The 23,529-nt window shown below is 36.8% G+C and overlaps 1 long non-coding RNA gene across 2 annotated transcripts; it reads right to left on the minus strand.

Annotated features, from left to right (window-relative positions):
• Positions 1–2,538: 2,538 nt before the first annotated feature.
• On the minus strand, positions 2,539–22,486 carry LOC148949994 (uncharacterized). 2 transcript variants are annotated; one of them, XR_016141950.1, is made up of 3 exons: positions 22,423–22,486; positions 17,023–17,276; positions 2,539–3,752 (listed from the first exon to the last, which is right to left on the minus strand). It is a non-coding gene; the product is annotated as an uncharacterized LOC148949994 (long non-coding RNA). The 2 variants fall into 2 exon arrangements; XR_016141951.1 differs by having other exon boundaries at positions 2,545–2,668.
• Positions 22,487–23,529: the final 1,043 nt, after the last annotated feature.

Genomic DNA, 23,529 nt, shown 5'->3' on the forward strand with positions numbered 1-23,529 from the left:
CACACGCAACAATTTAAGACATTGAGGAATTATTCCCGGATGAAATGACCTACTAGTCAAATCCTAAAGTGTGGTAATAATCGATGGAAAAATATGTTCGATTACTTTAGTAAAAATTCCGCAAAAATCTGCTGAAGAATTCTTTAAAGACAAAACAATATTTGTAATTTCCTGCACCGTAACGTCCTCAAGAGCCATTGATTTCAAGCACGGGGGGCCTAGGAACTGCTTCCAAGTCTGTGACACCGAGCAGTGGGAAACGCTATTAACGCTTTTAAATATATAGCCCAAATTTGTTTCTAAAGTATTATATTTTCATCATGTACTGGTATATTTCATTAGGATTAACCTAAAATCACTTCTTGAGTGGGGTCGCTATAACAGATAAGTACCACTGGATCTTCAAAAAATATCTACATGTCAAAAGATTCCATGAGAGTCAGTACCGCATTTCAGTGATTTACTGACTAGCCTTGGAAAACACTCACAGAAGGAACACTGGTGGCAGGCAGGGACATTAATTTCAGGACAACCTCCTATTGTTATTTCTGAGACCCCATAATAAGAGGTTTGAGTGGCTCAGTTTTTGTTTGGAAATATATACTCCCTATTGAAAATATGTAGAGCCGTGATAGATTCTGCTGCTTGCGAAAGATTCCTAGCATTGACTGCTAAAACTTCGTCGTATGATTATCTCTGACTGGCTTGATTCTATTGCGGTTGAATTACAAGACTGCCACAACAGTTTCATCTCCTGAAACAGATTCAGCAGCCAGCAAGGCCAAATCCATCTCTGTTGCTATTTTACTTTCAACTCGGAGAAGATATTCAGGGGAGATAAAGATTTTTTTCATACGCGGATCAAGGTATGTAGCAATCATAATATGTGTCACATGACAGACGCTTATAAAAGTGAAAGGCATTTTATCTAACAAAGCACTTCCAAGGTCCTCAGCAGCATTTGAGAGTCCACTCTATTCTCACCAAGCGTAGTTTTACTTTCACAACTGCTACTACTACATTATCAACTAACTGAAGCACTCAGTTGCCTGAAGCCAACACAGGCCGGCTCCAATTTATCTTAAACCTTACCCTGCGGCCCCCTTCCACCTCATTTGGCTAAAATATTCTTTTAGACATCAGCACAAAGACGATAAAGGCAAGGAAATTTGCTAAAGCTCTTCTATCCTGCATTGAACACTTGCTCATAATATATGAGATTGAGCACTAAAGGGGTATGATGAATAGTGCATTTATCCCTTATATTAATCTACGAGCGAAAATGTGCTCGGCGCATCCTTCTTCCTTCCTAAAACCACTCTGTTCTTCCTTTAAAACTTTATCTACAGCATCTTTAAGTCAAAAAATTATCATCATACTCAGTAATTTACTTACTTAAGTAACCCAGTTAATTCCTCTGTATTTACCATTTTCATTCGTGTCAACTTCTCTTATAGAAAGGTTTAACTGAAGTTTTCCTTACATGGCTTGGTCTTCCCCTTTTTCAAAAAACATATTCAGAATCCTCAGAAAACTATGTTTAACTTAACATCCACCAGATTTAACAGACTCAGTAACCACACTATTAGTATCTGGGATTTATAAATTTTTTTTAATCTTTTAGTACTGCCACTAATTTTTCCTTGTGAAATAAATCTTCTTAACGTCCAAAGTCCCATATACTCTTTCTTTCTATTCTATAGGCCCTGACTTTTCCTGTAACTTTGTCACGGTTTAGCAAATTCTCAAAATATTCTGCCCATCTTTCTTCAACACTCTCGTTATCACTAGTTATGATCCTATTCTAATCATTGGTAGTAGCATGAATATATTACCTTTTGGTCAATTGATCTTCACTTTTAAGTATTCTCTAAAAGCTCCAACTTAATACCCAAATCCGCTCTTAAGATACGTCCTTTTGACAATCTGCATACACATAGTTTGTTTTGATTTAGTTCAAATTTCCCCTCAATATTCTGTCAAATTTTTACCTTAGCCTCAATAGTACTAGTATCAGAGTAATAGTGGTAGAAGTAGGAGCAGTAGTAGCATTAATTGTGTTGCATTAGTAGCAGTAGTGGCAGTAGTAGCATCAGCATCAATAGCAGTAGTAGCATGTATATGTTGCCTTTTGGTCAGTTGAAAATCCCCCTCATGATGCCCCGGAAGTTTCATCTTGATAAGGTAAGCTGTTCTAAAAATATTGCTGATACGCTCTTTTTGACAGTCTGTATGAAAACAGTATGTTTTAATTTAGTTCCACTTTCCCATTAACATTTCCTCCGATATTCATTTCAGTACGCTTAGCCTTGGTAGTATTGAATACAGAAGTAGTAATCTTAATAGTAGCAGTGGTAGCAGTAGTAATAGCAGTAGCGCGATCACACCTGAGTTATGTCCTTTTGACAACCCGCGAATGACTTATTTTGAATTTATTGCTCCCTTACGACTAAAGAGGGTTTATAATAATACAGGATGAACACTTCTGAGATATTACTTTTATTTTGAACAAAAATACTATCTAAAATTTGTTTTTCGAAGCAGCTGACATATACGGAGGCACCCAGGAACACATTTCACCTCGGAGGAGCCAATGATAGGCCATATGAGGACTTCTGATATATGTAAATGCCATTTTGAACTTTTACTTACGTTATACTGAGACTGGCTTCAAATGCACGCGACAATCCATCCGTAGAATGCAACCGAAAAAAAAAGATGTATCATTTGTCAAATGTTGATATAAGTCACCAGCTTTGACAAAGAAAAATGATGATTCCTTGGATGGTTCCAAAATTTTCCTCTGATGATTTTGATACTTTTTATTTACAATAAGTCTTAGTAGCCATGAAAGGATCTTAATACGACCTAATTTTCTGCTAAAATACGAATTCTGTAGAGCCCACTATCTTATATTTTTTTTTCGGCTCCTAATCTGCATCTTTACCCAATCTTAGATATAAAAGGTGGGTAGGGACGTACGGACTGAAATGCTTGTCAAACCTACGAGGTGATTTTCTTAGGTCCTGGCGACACAATAGCGCTGCCCAAGTATAGTGTGTGTAGGCTGTGCACATTATTTACTTATTTCATTGATTTTTCACTGAGCCAACACGTATGAAAGTAGTTGTCATAAAAATTTCACAAGGGACTCAATTTCACAAATTTCACAAGTTCTAGTGCTCTTTTTGTGAGCCACAATTTATTGAAGAGCAATTAAATCCTTAGCTATGTGTTGTTGTTACACCGCATCCCCCAAACACATCTGATCAAAACTTGGAGATGAAAATTTCGTTCGGAATAGTCGAAAAGCCCAATAACTCTGCCTCTGAGGTAACATTAACCCCAGAACCTTTGGGGTAATGAATTTCCCCGGTGTTTACAAAAAGGATTTGCTATTTGGAAAGAGTGCATTTACCTTCTTACTTTAGTAACTGATAGTGACTAAATAGTATCTACTACTGTTTGCACCCTTTCATCTTTACTCCACATTAACTGTTGGTCACAAAGTTCGAACGGTGATAGCACGTACTTTTAAGCGACTTTTTTCTTGCTGAGGCTGATGAGCAAAGAGGATTGTTATTTGGTATCATTTTCATAACTTCCTTCATACAGTCAAGCCAAATGGACATTTAATTACTACAGCTATTCACACTTTGGAGCAACCACTCTAGTAACTAACGAAGCCTTGGTGTTACTACGTCAGAGCACCAAAAGGTTCAGTCTTTATTGACCTATTCTGGCGCCAGATTCTGGAATAATGAAGATAATTTAAGTAACAATGGGTTTATTTAAAAAAAATATATATATACATCATCGATTATATAGTCAAACTATCCGATTACGAGTCAAACAATTAGTCAAACTATTCGTGGTAACAAACTGTAAGTAAGGAGCGACTCGGCTCAATAGTAACCGAAACTCTAAAAAAAGGAATTTTAACATTAATAGGTACATCAAAATAATAAGCATATTATGCTGATACCAATCACGTAAGATTCATCAAGTATAGTGTTACCCATCAAAAGTTAAGAGCCTGAGAAAATTTCCCTGATTTTTAAACAGGGGAGAAACATCCCCTAAAATTAAAGGAATCTTAATTAAAATTTAAAAAACGGAATTTGATATCAATAGATATTTCAAAAGAATCGGCTTATTATGCAGATCAAAAATATATAAGTGTTATTAAGTTTAATGCTACCCACCAAACCAAATGCTACGAGCCTGAGGAAACTTGCCTGATCCCCTTAAAAGTGAAAGAAACTTAATGAAAATCACATCATCAGATTCAACATACCAGAAAACAATGCTGTAGAAGTTTCAAGCTCCTATCTGCTAAAATGTGGAATTTTGCTGTTTTTGCCAGAAGATATGTAACGGATGCATGTTTATTTGTTGTTTTTTTTTTTTCATGGGTGATTGTATCGAAAAAATGGTCCTAGAAGATCGGGAGGGGTTGCACTCGAACGGAAATTAAAAGTTACAGTGCCTTTTTTAAGTGACCAGAGAGATTGAAGTGCAGCTGGTCCTCTCCAATGCCTATTTCCCCCAAAAATTATCTGATAAAAATTTTGAGATGGCCATTTTTTTCAGTATAATTGAAAAAGTTATAGTTCAAACACACACACACACACTCGAAAACGCACGCACACGCACACACAGACATACAAACAAAACACACACGCACACACAGAAACACACACACACAAAAACACACACAAAAACAAAAACAAAAACCAACAAAACAAAACAAACACACACACAGAAAAACACACATACACACACCCACACAAAAATCCACAAAACACACACACACACACACACACACAAAGATACACGCAAAAACACATACAAAACACAAACGCACAAAAACGCACACACACATAAACAAACACACACAAAAGCACACACACACAAAAATACACAAACAAACAAAACACACACACAAAACACACACACACACACACACACACACACACAAAAACACACACACAGAAAAACACACACACACACGCACAAACAAAAAAACACAAAACACACACAAACACACACACAAACACACACACACACACAAACCCACATACAGACACACACAAAACACATACACAAACACGCACACACAAAAACACACACACACACAAAAACACACAGACAAACACACACAAACACAAGCACAAAAATACACGCACACACACACAAACACACACACACGCACACACACAAACACACACACAAAACACACACAAACACACACACACACAACATCACGCAACATTTTCTTAACACTGAAAAAATTTTGCGCAGACAATAGAAAAAGTTATACTTCAATTCTGAAGTTCCACCGGAGTTGACAGCGTACCCTAAAAATAGTGGAAACAAGACAGAGGAATACAATTAAATATTTTTATAGAAATAATTGCATGTTGAGTACCATCATAAGAAATGAACATGTTAAATCTACTCATAAAATACTTCATCGTGTTTCCTTATGAGATGCCAAACACATCCATTTTTTCTGTAGAGGGGGGAGGTATACACAACTTTTAGCAGCCTTGTCATGCATTTTACTGACGATAAAACCAACTTCATGAACTGCGTCTGTGGTAAGCCCATGATGACAACAGTAGCGTTTGCTGATACTTTTTTTCTCATTCATCTTTAATCCCCTTGGTGATATTATCCATCAATGTCCTTTTTATTTTACTTGCAGTTTCATTGTCTATTACGACATTATTTTTGCATAGGTCACAGTGTTTCCTAATAAAACATACCTGTGTCGACCTCTGGTGACTAGTACTAGTATTTTTGTGCTTTTGCAAGCCGTTCATACTATATCATAAACACTCCCCTATATTTTCATGATAAAGCATACCAATATCAATCTCAGGTGACTAGCAGTAGTATTTTAGTGTTTTTGCAAGCCATTCATACTATATTTTAAGCGTTCTTCAATGTTTTCTTTATAAACCGTCCGCGTGGCGTGATGAAATATGCGCTTGAAACGGGGATGTGCACCGTGACGTCAGAGAGATTGTCACTGAAATACACAGGGGTGTGTATCGTGACGAAACATGCACTTGAAACGGGGGGTGGGTACCCTGACTTCAGAGGGCTCCAATAGAAACAGCTTACCACATTTGACAGGTGCGAGGGAGTCCATTTAATTGAACTTGTGTATCATCCCGACCTCATTCCAAGTAATTGAAACATCCAGGAATTTCACCTAGAAACAGGGTGTGCTCAGAATCTTGCCAGCTAGAAACATGGGTGTGCTCGGAATCTTGCCAGGGGTGGAAATCTTGCCAGCTAGAAACAGGGGTGTGCTCGGAATCTTGCCGGGGCGGTAATCTTGCCGTGGCTCTCATGGTAATTCAATAGGAAAAGGGAGGGCATGCACTCGGAATCTTGCCAACTAGAAACAGGTGTGTCGCGGGAAGTCAGAGAGCATGCGCTCCGAATCTTGCCAGGGCTCTCATGGGAATTTTTCCAGCTGACCGCATTGTACAGATGCGAGGGATTATTAGCCCCATTCCCCTCTTTAATTTCCCTATTTATTGCTACTCTTCTATTATCCCGACCATACTCCATTTAATTATATTGAAACATCCGGGACTCTTGCCTAGAAACCAAATTGTAGCACCTGGTCGCCAAAAGAGGGATGCGCCGTTAAACCTTCTTCTTGTGCCGTTAAACAATTGGAAGAAAGGAGTAGTCCGTATGGGTGTCACAGAATCAACGGAGGCACCACTACTTTAGTTATCTGTTCCTTAGATATAGTAGATACGCCTGATAAACGAGATGCACATGGTGTCTCTTAATCGAGTTCAACAATCCCCTCAAGATTCTCTAAAAGTTTCAACTTAATACCTTTAACTGTTCCTGAGTTATTATACACATCATTTTGACACGTTGGTTGCATATAGTATCTTTTGATTTAGCTCAATATCCCCTGAAAGTTCCAACTAGATACCGTTAGTTAATCTTGAAATATTGCAGACGCGCCCTTTTTATAACCGTGATGTATATAGTTGCATCTTGACTATATTCAACATCCGACTCAACGTTATCTGAACGTCTCAACTTAATACCCTTAATTATTCCTGGGAAATTGTTGACATGTTATTTTGACAACCAGAATACATATTGTGTCTTTTAATTTAGTTTTACATCCCAATCAACATTTCCTGAAAGCTTCAACTTAATAATTTTAGCTAATCTTAAGACATTGAACATACACCCCTTGACAACTGAGGTGCATATTATGTCTTTAAGTTAATTATTCCCCTCAACAATATCTGGATGTTTCAACTTGATACCCTTCCCTAACTGTTCTTGTAATAATGAAGACATGCCGTTCTGACAACTTTGGTACACGCAGTGTCTTTTGATTTAGTTCAATATCCCAATCGGCATCTTCTGAAAGTTTTAACTTAACATTTTTAGCTATTCTTGAGATATTGCATCTACACCCATTGTCATATGGGGTGCACAGTGTCTTTAGTTCAAATCTGACGTAACAGTCTCTGAATGTTTCAACTTGATACACTTCCTTAACTGTTTCTGAACTATTGAATATATTCCGTTTTGACAACCAGGATGTAAATTGTGTCTTTTCATTTAATTTAAAATCCCTTTCAAAATTTCCTGAAAGTATCAACTTGATAGTTTTAGCCGTTCCTGAGATATTGCAGCTACGCCCAGTAACAACTGGGATGCACATACTGTCTTTAAGTTCAGCATCCCCCTCAACATTCTCTGAATATTTCAACTTGATACCCTTCCCCAACTGTTCTTGAAACATTGAAGATATGCCGTTTTGACAACCGGAATGTATATAGTGTCTTTTGGTTTTGGATAACATCCCTCTTAGCATTCCATGAAATTTTCAACTTAATACCCGTAGCCGTTCCAAAGATCAACATAGATATGGCTTTTTGATAACTTGGTTGCACCAAGTATCTTCTGAATTAGTGCAACATCTCCCTCAATACTCCCTGAAACTTTCAAGTTAATTACCTTAGCCATCCGTGGGATGTTGCAGATAAGTCCTTTTGACAACCTGGGAGCATTGTGTCATTTTGACAAGCATTATTAACTCTTACTCTCTTTTGATTCAGTAGGATTGCAATTTAACTCTTTGATTTAAACTTTTTCGATTTAATTCATTACTTCAAGTTTTAATGCAAGAATTTGCCGAAGTATTTGCAGTCACAGTCATAATCGCAGTAGTTATGGCAGTATTAGTAGTAGTAGTTACAGTTGCAAGTAGTAGCTGTTGCAGTCATGATTTGTTGCATTCGCAGTTGCATTTGCAAGAGGTCACAGTCACAAGTAGCAGTTGAGTTTCATTCGTAATCACAATCGCAAGTAGTTATAATTATAGTCATAAGTTGTCGCAGTCGCAAGAAGTCGCAGTCGTCAGTATTCGCACTAAAAAGTAGTTGCAGTCGCAGGTAATCATAAGTCACAAATAGTTGCAGTCACAGTAGTAGTTGCAACAGAGTTCCCGAAAGTTTAAATACTACTACTACTACTACTAACAACTCACCGCAGCATCAAGCCGACTAAGGCCAATACAGCTACGCACGCCCCTCCTCCATCCCAATCTATTCGAAGCCTCCCTTTTTACACCCGCCCGCGAAGTTCCCATTTCCTTTAAATCTTTCTTTATGACGTCCTCCCACCCCAGACGAGGACGACCTGCTTTCCGTTTAGCCCTAGATGGTTGGCCAAAAAGAACAATCTTAGGCCATCTGTCATCGTTCATCCACACAACATGCCCTAACCACCTCAACCTTTCTTTCATTATAGCCCTAGAGAGCGGTATCTAACCACATTTTTCGTATAGCATATTTTTTTAAATACGGTCAGTCAGCCGGGTACCCAGAACAATCCTTAAGCAATTTATCTGGAAAACATCTAGCAAATCTTCATCTGCTTTTCGGAGTGCCCATGCTTCAGAGCCATATTTGACCACTGTCATCACTGTAGCTTCTAATATTCTAATTCTGGTTCGCAGACTTATCTTCCTATTCTTCCAAACTTTTTTCAACTGTGAAAAAACATCCTGAGCCTTAGCTATTCTACTTTTAACATCTTCACTGCACCCACCGTCTTTACTACTACCAAGGTAAGTGAAGCTGCCTACCTGATCAATCGATCCATTACCCAACGTCACCTTTTCATCTTCACTTATTCCTAGCCTTAGTGACTTGGTCTTGTTAACATTAATTTTTAAACCTATTCTAGCACCCTGAACTCGCAAAACCTCTAAAACTTCATTCATTTTGCTCACACTATCATCTAGGATGCTTAAATCATCAGCATAATCTAATTCCAGGAGACTTTTTCCTCCCCATTTGATTCCGTGGTCTCTCATTGCCTTTCCTGTGCTCCTTAAGACAAAGTCCATCAAAATAATCCAAATAAAGGGGGATAGAACACAACCCTGCTCAACTCCTGATTTAATACTAAACCAGCTGCTAACGTCACTTCCTACCTTAACTGCAGAAGTGTGATTCTCATACATAGCAATAATCACTTTAATGTATTTGTCTGGTATACCATACAAGGATAAAACCTTTACTAAAGCTCTTCTATCAACAGAATCGAACGCTTTCTCATAATCTATAAAACTAAGGACCAAAGGTGTTTGAAAACTCATGCACTTCTCAATTATTAGCCTAAGAGTGAAAATTTGGTCGACACATCCTCTCCCTTTTCTAAAACCACACTGTTCTTCTCTTAAAACTTTGTCTAAGACATCTCTCAGTCTAAACAGTATCATATTACTAAATAATTTACTACCTACAGAGACCAGACTAATGTCTCGATAATTACCACACTCACTTTTATCACCTTTCTTATAAAGTGGCTTAATTAAGGTTTTCCTAAAATCGTTACGTACTTCCCCTTTTCAAAAATCATATTCGAAATCTTCAGTAACTTATTTCTAAACTCGAGCCACTACATATAAGAAACTCATTTGTTGTCCTATTAGAATCTAGAGCCTTATTATTTTTAATGCATTTAGTGCTGTCGCTAATTCCTCCTCACGAAACAAATCTTACGTAACATCGAAGGTATCCTAAACTTTTTTATTGACCTCTATATATTTTCCTGTAACTCTATCTCGGTTAAGCATATTCTCAAAATGTTCGGCCCATCTCTCTTTAGTTTCTTCCTTATCGCTAATTGCGGCTCGATTCCAATCTTTAACTAGGCCAAGTCCAGATTGACGATTCCCTTTCAATCTGCTATCATGTCAGTACGATATTTTACTATTTTACCGTCTGGCTGCATCTTCCAGATCTTCGGCAATTTTATCCATGGCCTCCACTTCACACCTCCTTAGTTCATATTTTAATACTTTCTCCACTGTCTTAGCATTCCTTTTGTTTTTATATGATCTATCACTCAGATAATTATTGTACAAGTCCTTTCTCCTTTCTATTAAACATAAATCTTTTTCACTAATATTCTTAGCTGCAGTTCTAGCTTTCTTCCCTAAGACACCTTCAGCAACTTCACAAATTATTTATCTAAACTTATTCCAACCATCTTCCACATTATCAAATTCTAAACTCTTAAGTTTAGTATTCAACTGTTCCTGGAAAGTTTCTCTCAAAACCTCATCCTGGAGTCTACCAACATCATAACTTCCCGGGAGGTAGCTACCCACCGTTATTTCAGCTTGAAATTAACCCTTGACGTTACTAGATGGTGATCTTTACTTTGAACATCAATAACGGCACTCCTGTATACCCTAGAATCTTGTATTGATCCTTCCAGTCTTCGGTTTATTATAACATGATCAATAAGGTTTGCTGTCTTACCATCACGGGAATACCATGTTAACTTATGAGCCATTTTATGACCAAACACCGTATTGGTTATAACTAGATGGTTATACCCACAAAATTGCAAAATTCTGTAGCCATTGCTGTTTTCTTTTCCTACACCAAATTTACATAGGCTAGGATACCATCTATCTCTATTTCTACCTACTTGAGTGCTAAAATCTCCTAGTAAAAACATCATTTTTTTACCCGAGAACCTGTCGTTTTACTCTCCTAACTGCAAGTAAAATTCATCTGAGGCACTAGTATCTGCATCATTCGGTTATACAGGGGCATATTCACTTATAACTGACACCCTGAACTTTTTAGTCATAATATGAGCAATTAGAATTCTATTATTAATAACTTCCCAGCCTAAACAACACTTAGCAGCTTCCTTATTCATCATGAGTCCTACTCCCTGTCTATGCACCCCATCCCTCCTGCCTCAATGAATAAATTCAACATCACCTAATGTCATACTTTCTACCCTACAAGTATGATTTTCTGAGAGCTGTTATACATTCAGCTCAAGCTACCTGAATTCATCAGTTGAAATGTCGATACAATAGTAATCTTTTAACGTAGTAACATTCCAACTTCCAATTTACATATCATTTTAGTCATTGGCGTTAATGTCCCCTCGGTAAAAGCAATAGTCCTGAATACCAGTGCAGGAAGGGGATCACATATCTTCTCAAATCTACACCGAAGTGCTTAAGCCGGCTTAGAACCGGACAGCAAGAAGTCCCTGGGACCTCCATAAAACCCCTCAACATTCCCTTAATTTTCACCTTAATATCCTTAGTCAGTATTTTCTGACATACCCAGGATTAAGGAAGTGCCCCTTCCCTTCCCATTGATAAATATTGTATGTAGACAATGGTCAGACTATATAATATACAACCCTTTTGCTGAAGGCTATATGGACTTTGACATACCCAGAGGCATAGCTATTAGACTTTTTTAATGTTTTGAGCAAAATAACTCTTTCGGAATTTTGATCTGTATCGAAGGAGGCTGGAACATCTAATAAAGACTTAGGGGCCCTTTGCCCTCCAAGCACTTTCCATCCGTGTTCTGAAAAATTCAACGCAATACCCTCATTCGTTCCAGAGACATTGCTAATGCACCCTTTTGACAACCACCATATACATAGTGTGTTTTGATGAAAATTTTGCCTTAATACCCTAAGCCGTTTTTGAAACCTAGGATCAAACGTCCGCCTTTTTGAAGCAAAAACGTTTACAAGTACATAATGGGTAAATTGAATAATTAAGAACCCTTGCCCCAGAGGCTGTGACTGGCTATGTTATCCCCAGAGTCGTAGTTATTTGAGCTTTGGACAAATTTTAAGAAGATACCAATTTCAAAATTTGGCCTAATTTCTTGAGAAATGGCAGCTAAAAGGCATGGAAGGGGGATGGATACCCTCCAGCCATTATTCAATACCCCCCTTAACATGCCCTGAAAGTTTCAACTTAATTTCGACAGCCGTTCTTTAAAACTATTGGCGATACACCTTTTTGATAAACTGGATCCACATAACGTCTTTCGATTTAGTTTAGCATACCCCCCAACCTTCCCTAATTTCCCCTTAATACCCTTAGCCTTTTTGACACACCCATAACCAAACATTCACCCTTTCCCAGGTCATAAATGTTGCATATAAGCAATGGATAAATTGCTCAATTTATTGCGATTCTTACCCGGCTGTGGGATGCATAGTTATTTGAACTTTTGCCTATTTTGAACAAAACTTTTTTTTTGGTTACAAAACTTTTGGAACAAAACTTTTTTCTCGGATTAATCACTATAGACCACAGTTTATATAATTATCCAGTAAGTTCACCGCAGATGATTTCTGGCTCTTTGTTCTCGGTGCAAACAAAAAGCTCCTCCCACTTATTTGTGCACTTATTGTCCATGTATTGGTGAGCCGGCCAAGTGGTTTTGTCAGTACTTGTTCCGTAGGTGATTATTCTATGTCTGCCCGTGAAAAGATTTAATGCCGCTTATGTTTTTACGTTCTCTGGAGCACTCGCACCTCGGTCCGGGTTTTTATAATGGGTGAGATAGGGCAAGATCATACTGCTAATTATATAAACTGTGCTATAAACTGGCAATGATAAAGCCCGTTTTGTGACGTCTGAACTGTTGTAGAGCAGGCAATTATAGCAAGGTTTTCATTGCGTATTCGATATTAAAATGTGTTTTTTTGGATTTTAGGGGGGAAAAGGGTACTTAGGTTATGTTAGATTACGTATTCAATATATGCAATGCTTTACCCTCCCCCCCCCCCACCCCCATCCCTAATGTGAAAATATATAGCCCAAATTTGTTTCTAAACTATTATATATTCATCCGATTTTATTTTATTTCATTAGCATTAACCAAACTTGACTTTTTAGAGAGGCCCAGAAAATGGGATTGTACCATTTTTCAAAATTTCAGATAGTGGTAAAGGGACTGGTATCAAAAAGGGCAAGAGGGACAAGTAGCCCTCATATCAATCTTCAGTATCCCCTTCAACACACCCTGAAAGTTTCAACATACCCTCAGCCGTTCCCTAGATGTTGCTGATACACATAGCCAGCATAGACATAGTGTGTTTTGATTTTGTTCAACATCCCTATCAACGATTCCTTAAAGTTTTACCTTAATGCTCTAAGCCTTTTTGGAAACCCAGGATCAAACATGCCTTGTCCCCCCCCCCACCCAAAACAAACCTTGTATGTATGCACTTGGCAGCTTGCATAGCTTACAGCCCTTGCTCTGGGGGTTGGGGGGGGGGGGGGGGTATGTAAGCCTTGGAGTTATAGTTATTTGAACTTTGGACTACGTTAAATAAGAGGGATATCTCAAAATTTTCGTCGGATTCTTATGGGAGAAAAAGAGCGTCGGAGGGGGCTGGTTACCAACTGATAAATTTTCACTCTTAAAAAGGGCGTTCGAATTTTAATTTCTAATTGAATTAGCCCCTTCCAAATTTTATACAACCACCTTTCCACATTAAATTAAAAATAAATAATAATACATTGGACCTTTAAATAATAATACTAATAAGTGGAGAAATAAATAATAATACATTGAACCCTTTTAACCCTTCACTATATACTTTACTTGCAACGGGGCAACGCTTAAGCATTACCCCCAAGGCCATATCCAGGGGGTTACTCCCCCAAAATGTTGGTTCGACTCGTAAAACGTAACAAAATACATATAAACAAAATCTTTATGCGTTTTTAAAGTTTTTTTAGCACCCCCGAAGAAAATCCTGGATACGGCCCTGGTAGCCTTTGACAGTTCAATCTTGTAAAGTATAAACCTATCTAAGACAGGTCCTAAACAGACCAGGACATTGTCTACCAGTTACCTTTAGTTTTTGTAATTATGGCTTTTATTTTATTTTAGCACTTATCCAGAGCTTCTTAAAATGTTGTTTAGTAATACCATATTCATGACTACCAAACGACAATTACTTGTAATTCAAATCTGTTTTATTAGTGTTTAATTGGTAGTAGTACCTTTTTTTAGGTTAGATTCGCAAAAAAAACATGGAGAAAAAATTTCTTCAGCTAAGACCGTTGTGATTACAGCGTGGGCTATTGAGGGTTTTATAGTCTCTTGATACTTCCAGATTTTGGACATTCTTTAATAGCTTTAAAGTTTTGTGATTCAATTGTGTGAAGCTTTCAGGTGCAAAGTATTATGAAAATAAATGATGTATTTTTTTTTATTTGATTGAAATAATATATTTTGAATTTGTTCCATCTTCGTGTTGTCCGTTTTTCTCTCTATCTCTTTCTATATCCATTGGTGTATCTCAGTGCCAGCACTGTTGGTAATAACATGTCTAAGTTCGTTAAATTTCAAACCAGAATTTTACACCAACGTACCGTCGTCTTTCGTCATTTAAAGACAGTCTATCAGAATATTTCAAGTGAAATACCATAGAAGAGTGATGAAAATATGATTAATCAAGACATTTTTGGGGCTTAATCTTCCTAAATCAGTTGGGCTCTACTAATGATGCTTTTTTATGATTCGTTATGTTTTATTTTAATTTCCCCATACTTAGAACGCTATCTTAGAACATACACCCTGTAAATCCTTTAAAATAATTATTTATCCCCATTACTTATCCATGGATATGCTATTGACATGTTTCCCTTCTCATTCATTGTTTATCCTGTTTACACCAATGGGAAGAAGAAATTACGCTACTCATCAAACAGTTCGGGGTACCTAACAGTAAATAAGGGGCAACCTGGCTCATTTGTAACCGACACTCCAAAAACCTGGATTTTAATAACAATAGATAAATCAAAAGAATCTGATTTAAATTCTTATTTTTAATGTATAACTTTTATCAAGTTTGGTTTTACACATCAAAATTTACGCACCTGAGAAAATTTGGCTGATTTTCAAAAAAGGGAGAAAGACCCCCTAGAAGTTATAGAACCTTAATGAAAATCATAGCATCACATTCAGCGTATCAGAGAACCCTACTGCAGAGGTTTCAAGCTCTTATCTACAAAAATGTGGAATTTTGCATTTTTTGCCAGAAGAAAGATCACGGATGCGTGTTTTTTTTTTTCTTTTCCCCAGGGATGATTTCATCGACCCAGGGGTCCAATAATATCGAGGGAGGGCTCATTGGAATGGAAATTAAAAGTTCTAGTGCCCTTTTTAAGTGACCAAAAAAAAATGGAGGGCAACTAGGCCCCCTCCCACGCTCATTTTTTCGCAAAGTCACCCGATCAAAATTTCGAGATAGCCATTTTGTTCACCATGGTCGAAAATATTATAACTATGTCTTTTAGGAGGACTTAATCCCTCGAAGCCCCCAGGGGGAGGGCTGAAAGTTATGAACTTTAGCCTACCCAATGTTAACATATAGGCTAGTATTGGTTATTGGGAAGTATACAGACGTTTTCAGGGGGAATTTTTCTGGTAGTGGGGGGGGTGGGGGTAGGTCAGGGGTTATATGGGAGGAACTTTTCATGAAGGAAGTTTTCATGGGGGAAGGGACATTGCTATGAAAGGGGCGCCGGATTTCCTATCATTATTTAAAAAAAAAAAAATCAGAAATTAAATATAAACAAACAAGTTTTTCAACTGAAAGTAAGGAGCAACATCAAAATATTAGCGAACAAAAAAATATTAGCTATTTGATTGGGTTCACCTTCTAGTCAATGCCTCGCTCTTTAAGCCAAAGATTTTTTAGTACTTTCATAAGAGCTATTTATTCTAATTAACGGCCTTTGTGATTAAGGGTAATTTTTAAAGAATTGGAACAACTTTTTGTTTAATTTTTCAATTAAACAAAATAAAATCTGAATTAACTAAAAAACTATCAGAATTTAATTTAAAAAAAACAAGTTTTTTAAACTTAAAGTAAGGAGCGACATTAAAAATTAAAACGAACAGAAAATATTCCGTATATAAAAGCGGCTGTCCCCTCCTCAACGCCTTGCTCTTTACGCTAAATGTTTGACTTTTGTCACAACTCTACTTTTTAAAACAATAAAAACGTAAGAGTAAAGAGCGAGGCGTTGAGGAGGGGACAGCCTCTTTCATATACGGAATAATTTTTGTTTGTTTTAAGTTTTAATGTCGCTCCTTACTTTCAGTTTAAAAAGCTTGTTTTTTTTATTTAATACTATTACAGCTCCATAGTGACATTGCCTCTAAAAAAAAGTCCATCATTCTTGTGATTATACCGATAAGTTCCTTGTAATGTAGATAGGCCTACCAATAACTCGCTTTCGCTGTTTTGGTGAATTTACATCCCATCCCAAAACAAACAACTTACCCCCTTATAAAATTAAATCCTGCATAGGTGCTGGGGTACCACTTATATCATTTAATTTAGTGCTTTTTTTTCTTTTCTGACGGGGGGGGGGGTGTATTTGCCCTCGCCTAAGATTTTTGTCCCAATAGGTTTAGAATAATGTATTTTGGCTGTTTTAACTAAAAATTGTATTACTTTTGTATTTCCATTGGATAAATTGAAAAAAATTTCCCCACCCCTAGGCTCAGAAAAATTCGATTTGCCTCACACTCTCACAATTATTTCTTATGAATTGACGCCACTGACTACGATTAAGGTATATCTTGCTCGTCGATGTTCACTTTTACAACCATTTGGTCAATTACAAACGTAAAGAGCCACTATTACCACTGTTGTTTGCCAAAGAATTTCCATTCTCTGCCAATTAGTATTCCAGCAAAGTTCCACTCGTCGCTAGAGTCTTGGCCATACATCATTCTCGAATGTCTCTCCGTGTGAGAACTCGCTGGCAGTTGGAAACTTGATATTCCTCTAAGAGACCGATGGAGAAAATTCCCTGGCGCTGACTCTTCTCACGATTTGAACTTCAAAACTATTTATAGGACTGCTATGGGGTCCCCAGAAATGATTGCTCGGTGCACCTGTCATTGATGAGAAATTAATTATGATGATTTTAAAGATTTATAATTCGTACTTCATAATCTTCTGTTTTTTTTCAAAATGAAAATCGTAAACGACACATTACTAATAGTTTGTAATCGATAAAATGCCGAACAGTAATTTATTTCCCATGACTATATTGTAACAAGACATGAGAAGAATAGTCATCCGAGGTTGATATCTCAAGGCTAGGCTTTTGAAGGGCCAGGCCAGACTAGTCGCTAATGTTTTTAAATATTTAATAATTTGCTAATTAATTTTACATACTAGGCCAAAATCAATTACCCAAATGCTGCGTTTATGTTTCCATGCCCTCTTTCAGATAACTAGAACAGTAAAACATGAAATATACAAGGAAGATATAAAAAATACACTGCATAAAATAACCATGACCTAAAGAGACGAAGCAGCAAGATTTGTGGCAAAATTTAATGGCAGGGGAGGGGTACCTCAGGTGACAGTATAGGAATTATCAATCTAGTTAAACAAGTGACATAATATCTCCAAAAAAGAGGGCAAAAATTGGAGCCACTTCTACCCAGTCAAGTGAAAAGGACAGTTAAAATGAAAAATGAGCCATATAGTACCATAAAAACAAACGTATACTAAAGAAAACTGATCTTTTTTTGGAGATGCTTGTATTATGCAGACCTATCTTAGTCTTGACAAGATTTTTGAAGATGCTAAATTTCAGCTGGGGGACTGGGGTCAGGGGGGGCAGTTTCTACCCCCACCCCCTCTTGCCCTATGGAAAATTACGCCCCTTATTGGAACATTTTATGAATAATAAGAAGGCGTAAGGTACCAGGGGTGGATCCAGGATTTTTTTAGGGGGGGGGTAAAATAGGTTGATCCGAAAAAAAAATTAGGGGGGGGGGCAAAATAGGCTGATCCGATAAACTTGCATTATGAGCAAGTTAAATTAACGCAAAATTGAGTTAATTAAGTAAATTGCACTACTTTGGACTACGCTAGGGGGGCGCGCGCCCCCCTCGCCCCCCCTGGATCCACCAGTGTAGGGTACGAAACTACACAGTAAAAAAATACAAATTCTTTGTTATACCCTTACTGTTGTGATTAATAGAAAGTATTTTTTACAATAGATTTTAGAAGACAATCATTACGAAGACGGTTATAGGCTTATTCACAAAAACGACTACGAAAAGAGGAAAACGCCCCAACAATATGATATATTTATCAAGCCATTGACCAGAAACGCGTACAAGAACCTCTTTCGGCCTTCATCTTGCCCAATTATATAGCCCAATTTTTTTCATAAACTATTATATTTTCATCCTATTTTGTTTTATCTCATTAGCATTAACAAAACTTCACTTCTCACGTACTTACTGCTTTCTACATAAAAACCTTTTTTTTCTTTACTAATAAAGTTCCAAATAGTTCAGCCATACGTCCAAAAGGCTTCATCGACGAAGAAAAAAAAATATGAAGCCATAATATAATATTTGGACCTTTTTAGTACAATTCTTAACTTCTTGTAAAACACATTTTGAATTATTTAGAACCATAACCTTATCAGTTATATGACGAATTAGGTAAACTTAGGCATTTGCATAGTTATTTATTTCTCATGCTAAATCAGAAATCTAGCTTCTAGCTTCAGTGTGCCTCCATGTTTCGTATGACCCAATCACGAAAGCCTTTAAGTATATTAAACCTTGAACCCAAAGTCAATGACAGCATTTACTTCACAGTGTCTGGTGGAGTAAAAGTGCAAAAGAATGGGTTCAACTTCAAGCAATGAAAAATAATTCAGCCTGAAGTATCTGACATACATAAGCATATAAAATTTTAGTACTGGCTGAAGACATACTCGATTACAAAAAAAACCTTCAGCCACACAATTTATTGGAATACCTCAATAAATTAAAGTTGTTTCAACAAAAGTACCCATCTTCAGATTAAAAAGATATTACTCTGAATGTAAATTTATTGTTTGCATTATCACAAGGAGCTCTCCTTTCACGTCTGCACAATGGAATTTAAGGTGATCATCCATTTGTACAAATTACTTATGTAGATAGATCTCAACCAATCAGTAATCTTCAACTCTGAAATCAATTGTGTGTGGTTGTACAACGGGCACCTGAACGGTGAGGTTATGGAAGTGTTTCATATTAAACAGTCAGGAGTTGAATTGAAATTATGACGAATATTAAACATATTTTTGTAAGCTTACCGTGCTATGTCTCATGACTGTGGGTTATAGTTAAAATTTTCGGGAAATATTTTTTTAGGGGGAGGGATAATTTTCTTTTCAATGAATTATATCGGTCCACTTATTACTAACAGCAAAGACTTTCACATTTTATGGGATTCGGGGGGGGGGGGAGGGTAAACTATTTTATCCTATCCTCACAAGAGTATACTCTGAAGTTTTTTCTTCATTTTTGTCGTCTGACAGGCTCTACTAGTCCATAGCTGGTTTACAACTGTATTCCCCTAACAGCAGAAAGTGAGTTAAGGTACGTAAAACTTTGTTTCTAGCTTACGTTTGTTTCTTTTATATATACACACAATATATATATATATATATATATATATATATATATATATATATATATATATATATATATATATATATATATATATATATATATATATATATATATATATATATATATATATATATATATATATATATATATATATATATATATATATATATATATATATATATATATATATATATATATATATATATATATATATATATATTAGTTCGGTCTTCATTCAATCAATCAATCGATCAATTTATTGTCAGAATATAAAAAAAGAAGTTCATGCCATTGGCCCCATAAAAGCTTTCTCTGAGTAATATTCCGGGCTTTGATACTCCGATCTTACGGATTTCAGACAATGATTAAACTCAAAACTTAATCTACGCAATAGATGTTATCATTTTCTCTCCTCCTAAAGCTCAAATATCTAATTTACCAAATAGGTGTCAAATGATTAAAAATATTTTTAAGAAGCTTTCTAAGGGCACCATGGAAGCTCATAAAGATTTTAGGGGGGGGGGGACAAGCTTAAAATATTTTCACAAAGCGGCTGGGGAGTAATTACTTGAATCGGGTTAGTTTTGCCGTAAAATTCAATGTAATCCAAATGTCACAACATTGTTGCATATTTTTTATATTTTGATCTCCTAAAGTTGACGTCCTGTGAAAACCAGTGGAAGGGACCGATTGGCATGACTACGACTTATGTATGTCCTTATGGCTCTATTACTACGACTATACTTTTCTCTGTTAAAGAAAGGTGTTTACCCTCCAGAAAATATCCCCTGTTGTTTAACCCCCCGCAGAAAATACATTACGAAAAATATCCCCCCCCCCAGAAAATACCCTCCCCCTTCGGAAAAGACCTCCCGGCAAATACCCTCAGGTGGAAAATACCCCTCCCCCTGGAAAAAAAACCTCACGGAAAATACCCCCACGGAAAATACCCCCTGATAGTTTCTTCTCTCTGGAAAATACCCCCCCCCCGTGGAATATAAGGCCTTCCAAATTTGAGAATTTTATATGAGTTTTTTTTCCCCGTCAGTGGAAGGAATTTTGGTACTTGTGCATTATACGCCACTCAATCAAGATTACGCTGTGTAAAACTCAGCGTAATATAATACATTTGCACATAAGAGGGGGGGGGTAAAGTATTTGGATATTTTGAAGTCAGAAAACAATTCTCACTTCATAATATGCAGAATAATCGTACCTAACACATTTTGCATGTAGACGCGCTATACTTTACCCTCCCCCCCCCCCCTAATGTTCAAATATATAGCCCAAATTTGTTTCCAAAGTAACGAAGCAACCGCTTTGTTCTCGAGTTTTATACATCGTAAACTTGAGTGAGGGGTGTATATACACAAGTAGCCTACCGGAATTTTTCATGGAGGGATGGTGGGATTTCCTGGTATCATTTAAAAACAATTAAAAAGTAAATTTAAAAAACAAGTTTTTCCAACTGAAAGTAAAGAGCAGCATCAAAACTTAAAACGAACAGAAATTATTACGTATATGACAGAAGTTGTCCCTTCCACAAGACCTTGCTCCGTACGCTAAAGTTTTGACTTTTTGTTCTAATTCTTTAATAACGATTCCTGAAACACAATTTCTGTTTAATTAGAATAAGTAGCTTTGTTATTAAATTATATAAAAAAAAATTTTAGCGTAAAGATTAAGGTCTTAAGGAGGAGGCAATCCCTTTCATATACGTAATAATTTATATTGATGTTGCTCCTTACTTTCAGTTGAACTTGTTATTTTATTTAATTTCTGATAGTTTTTAAATAATACTAGAAAATCCGGCTCTCTCTCTCTCCCTATGAAAAATTCCGGTACTTGTGCATTATACGCCACTGACTCAAATTTACAATGAGTAAAACTCGAGAACAAACAAGTTGCTTCGTTAGTTTCTTCGTTACTTTAGAAACAAACTTTGGCTATATATTTGCACATTAGGGAGGGAGGTGAAATGGAGTGGGTCTGCATGCCATATGTTTTAGATAAAATTATTCTTCATATTATGAAGTAAGAACTGTTTTCTGACTTCAAACTGTCCATACACTTTACCCCCCACACCTTATATGCAAATGCATAACCCAAATTATATATTTCCCATCTATTCTGTCACTTGTCTTTGTCTTGTCTCGCGCTAAGCTGAAAGAAACAAACAAACAAACCGGTTTGTTCTCGAGTTCTATACAGCATAATCTCGAGTGAATGACGTAAAATCCACAAGTACCAAAATTCCTCCCCCCTACGGAAAATAAGAAACAAATTCAAATAAAATTCTCAAATTCGGAAAGCCTTGTTTTCCGCGGGAGGGGGGGGGAGTATTTTCCAGGGGGGTATTTTCCACGGGTGGTTATTCTCAACGGGGGGGGGGTATTTTCCAGGGGCTTATTTTTTGCAAGGAGGGGGTATTTTCCGGCGGTGGAGTTTAAACGCCGGAGGGGTATTTTCCACGAGGATAAGTAAACGCCAGGGGGAGTAAATGCCAGGAGCAGGGTAAACACAGGCCACCACAAATAATAAACAGAACAGTTATCCTCCCTTCCCCATGGGAAACAATAAAGCTAATGAATATAGGTAAAAATCTTACAATATAAAAAACGTAGTTTTCTTCCAATCCTTTTTTTTCAAGGCTTTTGCCCTTTTCCTTATAAATCTTGATCGTTCTGTTTCCTGGAAAAAATGAATTGCGGACGCTTCTGCTTTACTTATTGTATTATTAATACAGATAGTCTTACATGTCATTGAACAGATTGACTTCAGGGAATCGAGTATTCTAATTTTAATCAACCACCCCAAGTGGAATTCTGGCTGGAGTCTCCAGTTTCTGTTTATTTTCAGTGTGCTCTGTCCAGCTGTCTCGAATGTCTCTCAAATAGTTCATTACGTCACTGTCTGAAATCCAAGATGGAATCAAGATACCGTTCCAAGAGATTCGGCAACTTCTGGGAGATTGTTTAGAGCAGAAATAGAAATACTCCGTTGTATTGTATTCACTGAGCACTAATTGAATTGTTGTTGAGGGGAAATCTACTCCTGTTCTAATTTATGAGCCTTTAATATCGAAAAAAAGTTAAGAACCATTAAACAAATTGGAGAAACTCATAATCTCTTCGCTTTTCTAAGTCATTTATTTCTAACCCAATTGCTGCTTTGAACTCTTAACTGGTACATTTCCAATAGATATGGTACTCAAAAGCACCAGATTTCTTATGGTGGTTCCAAATATGTAAAATTCATCAAGCTGAAAGTTATCCATCAAAAGCTACGGGCCAAAGAAAACTCGCATGAATTTAAACAACAAGAAAGACAACCCCCCCCCCCCCGGTGGGGCAAGTGATCTTGACGAAAATTATGTCATCATAGTTCAGCACATCAGAGTACCATATTGCAGAGGTTCCAAGCTCCTAGCTATAAAAATTGAATATATTTATTTTTCGAGAACGAAGATCACAGATATGCGTTTAATTTTTTGTTTGTTCTCTTTTTTTTCTTTTTTTTTTGTTTTTCCCTCAGGGTCATTCGTGTCAATAAAATTTCCCTAGAAAATCAGGAAATATCCTATGTTACCGAGAATTGAAAGTTCTGGTGTATTTTTAAGTAGCCAAAAATGCTGCGCCACAGTTCAGTGGTATTTTCTGCTATTATATGGCACATAACTACAGTTTTGGTCCAGAAAAGATGGCCAAGCTGTTAT

This window comes from Artemia sp. Qi Xiang Cuo, chromosome 7, assembly GCF_049724085.1.
Source record: "Artemia sp. Qi Xiang Cuo chromosome 7, ASM4972408v1, whole genome shotgun sequence".
In the NCBI taxonomy this organism is placed as follows: domain Eukaryota; kingdom Metazoa; phylum Arthropoda; class Branchiopoda; order Anostraca; family Artemiidae; genus Artemia; species Artemia sp. Qi Xiang Cuo.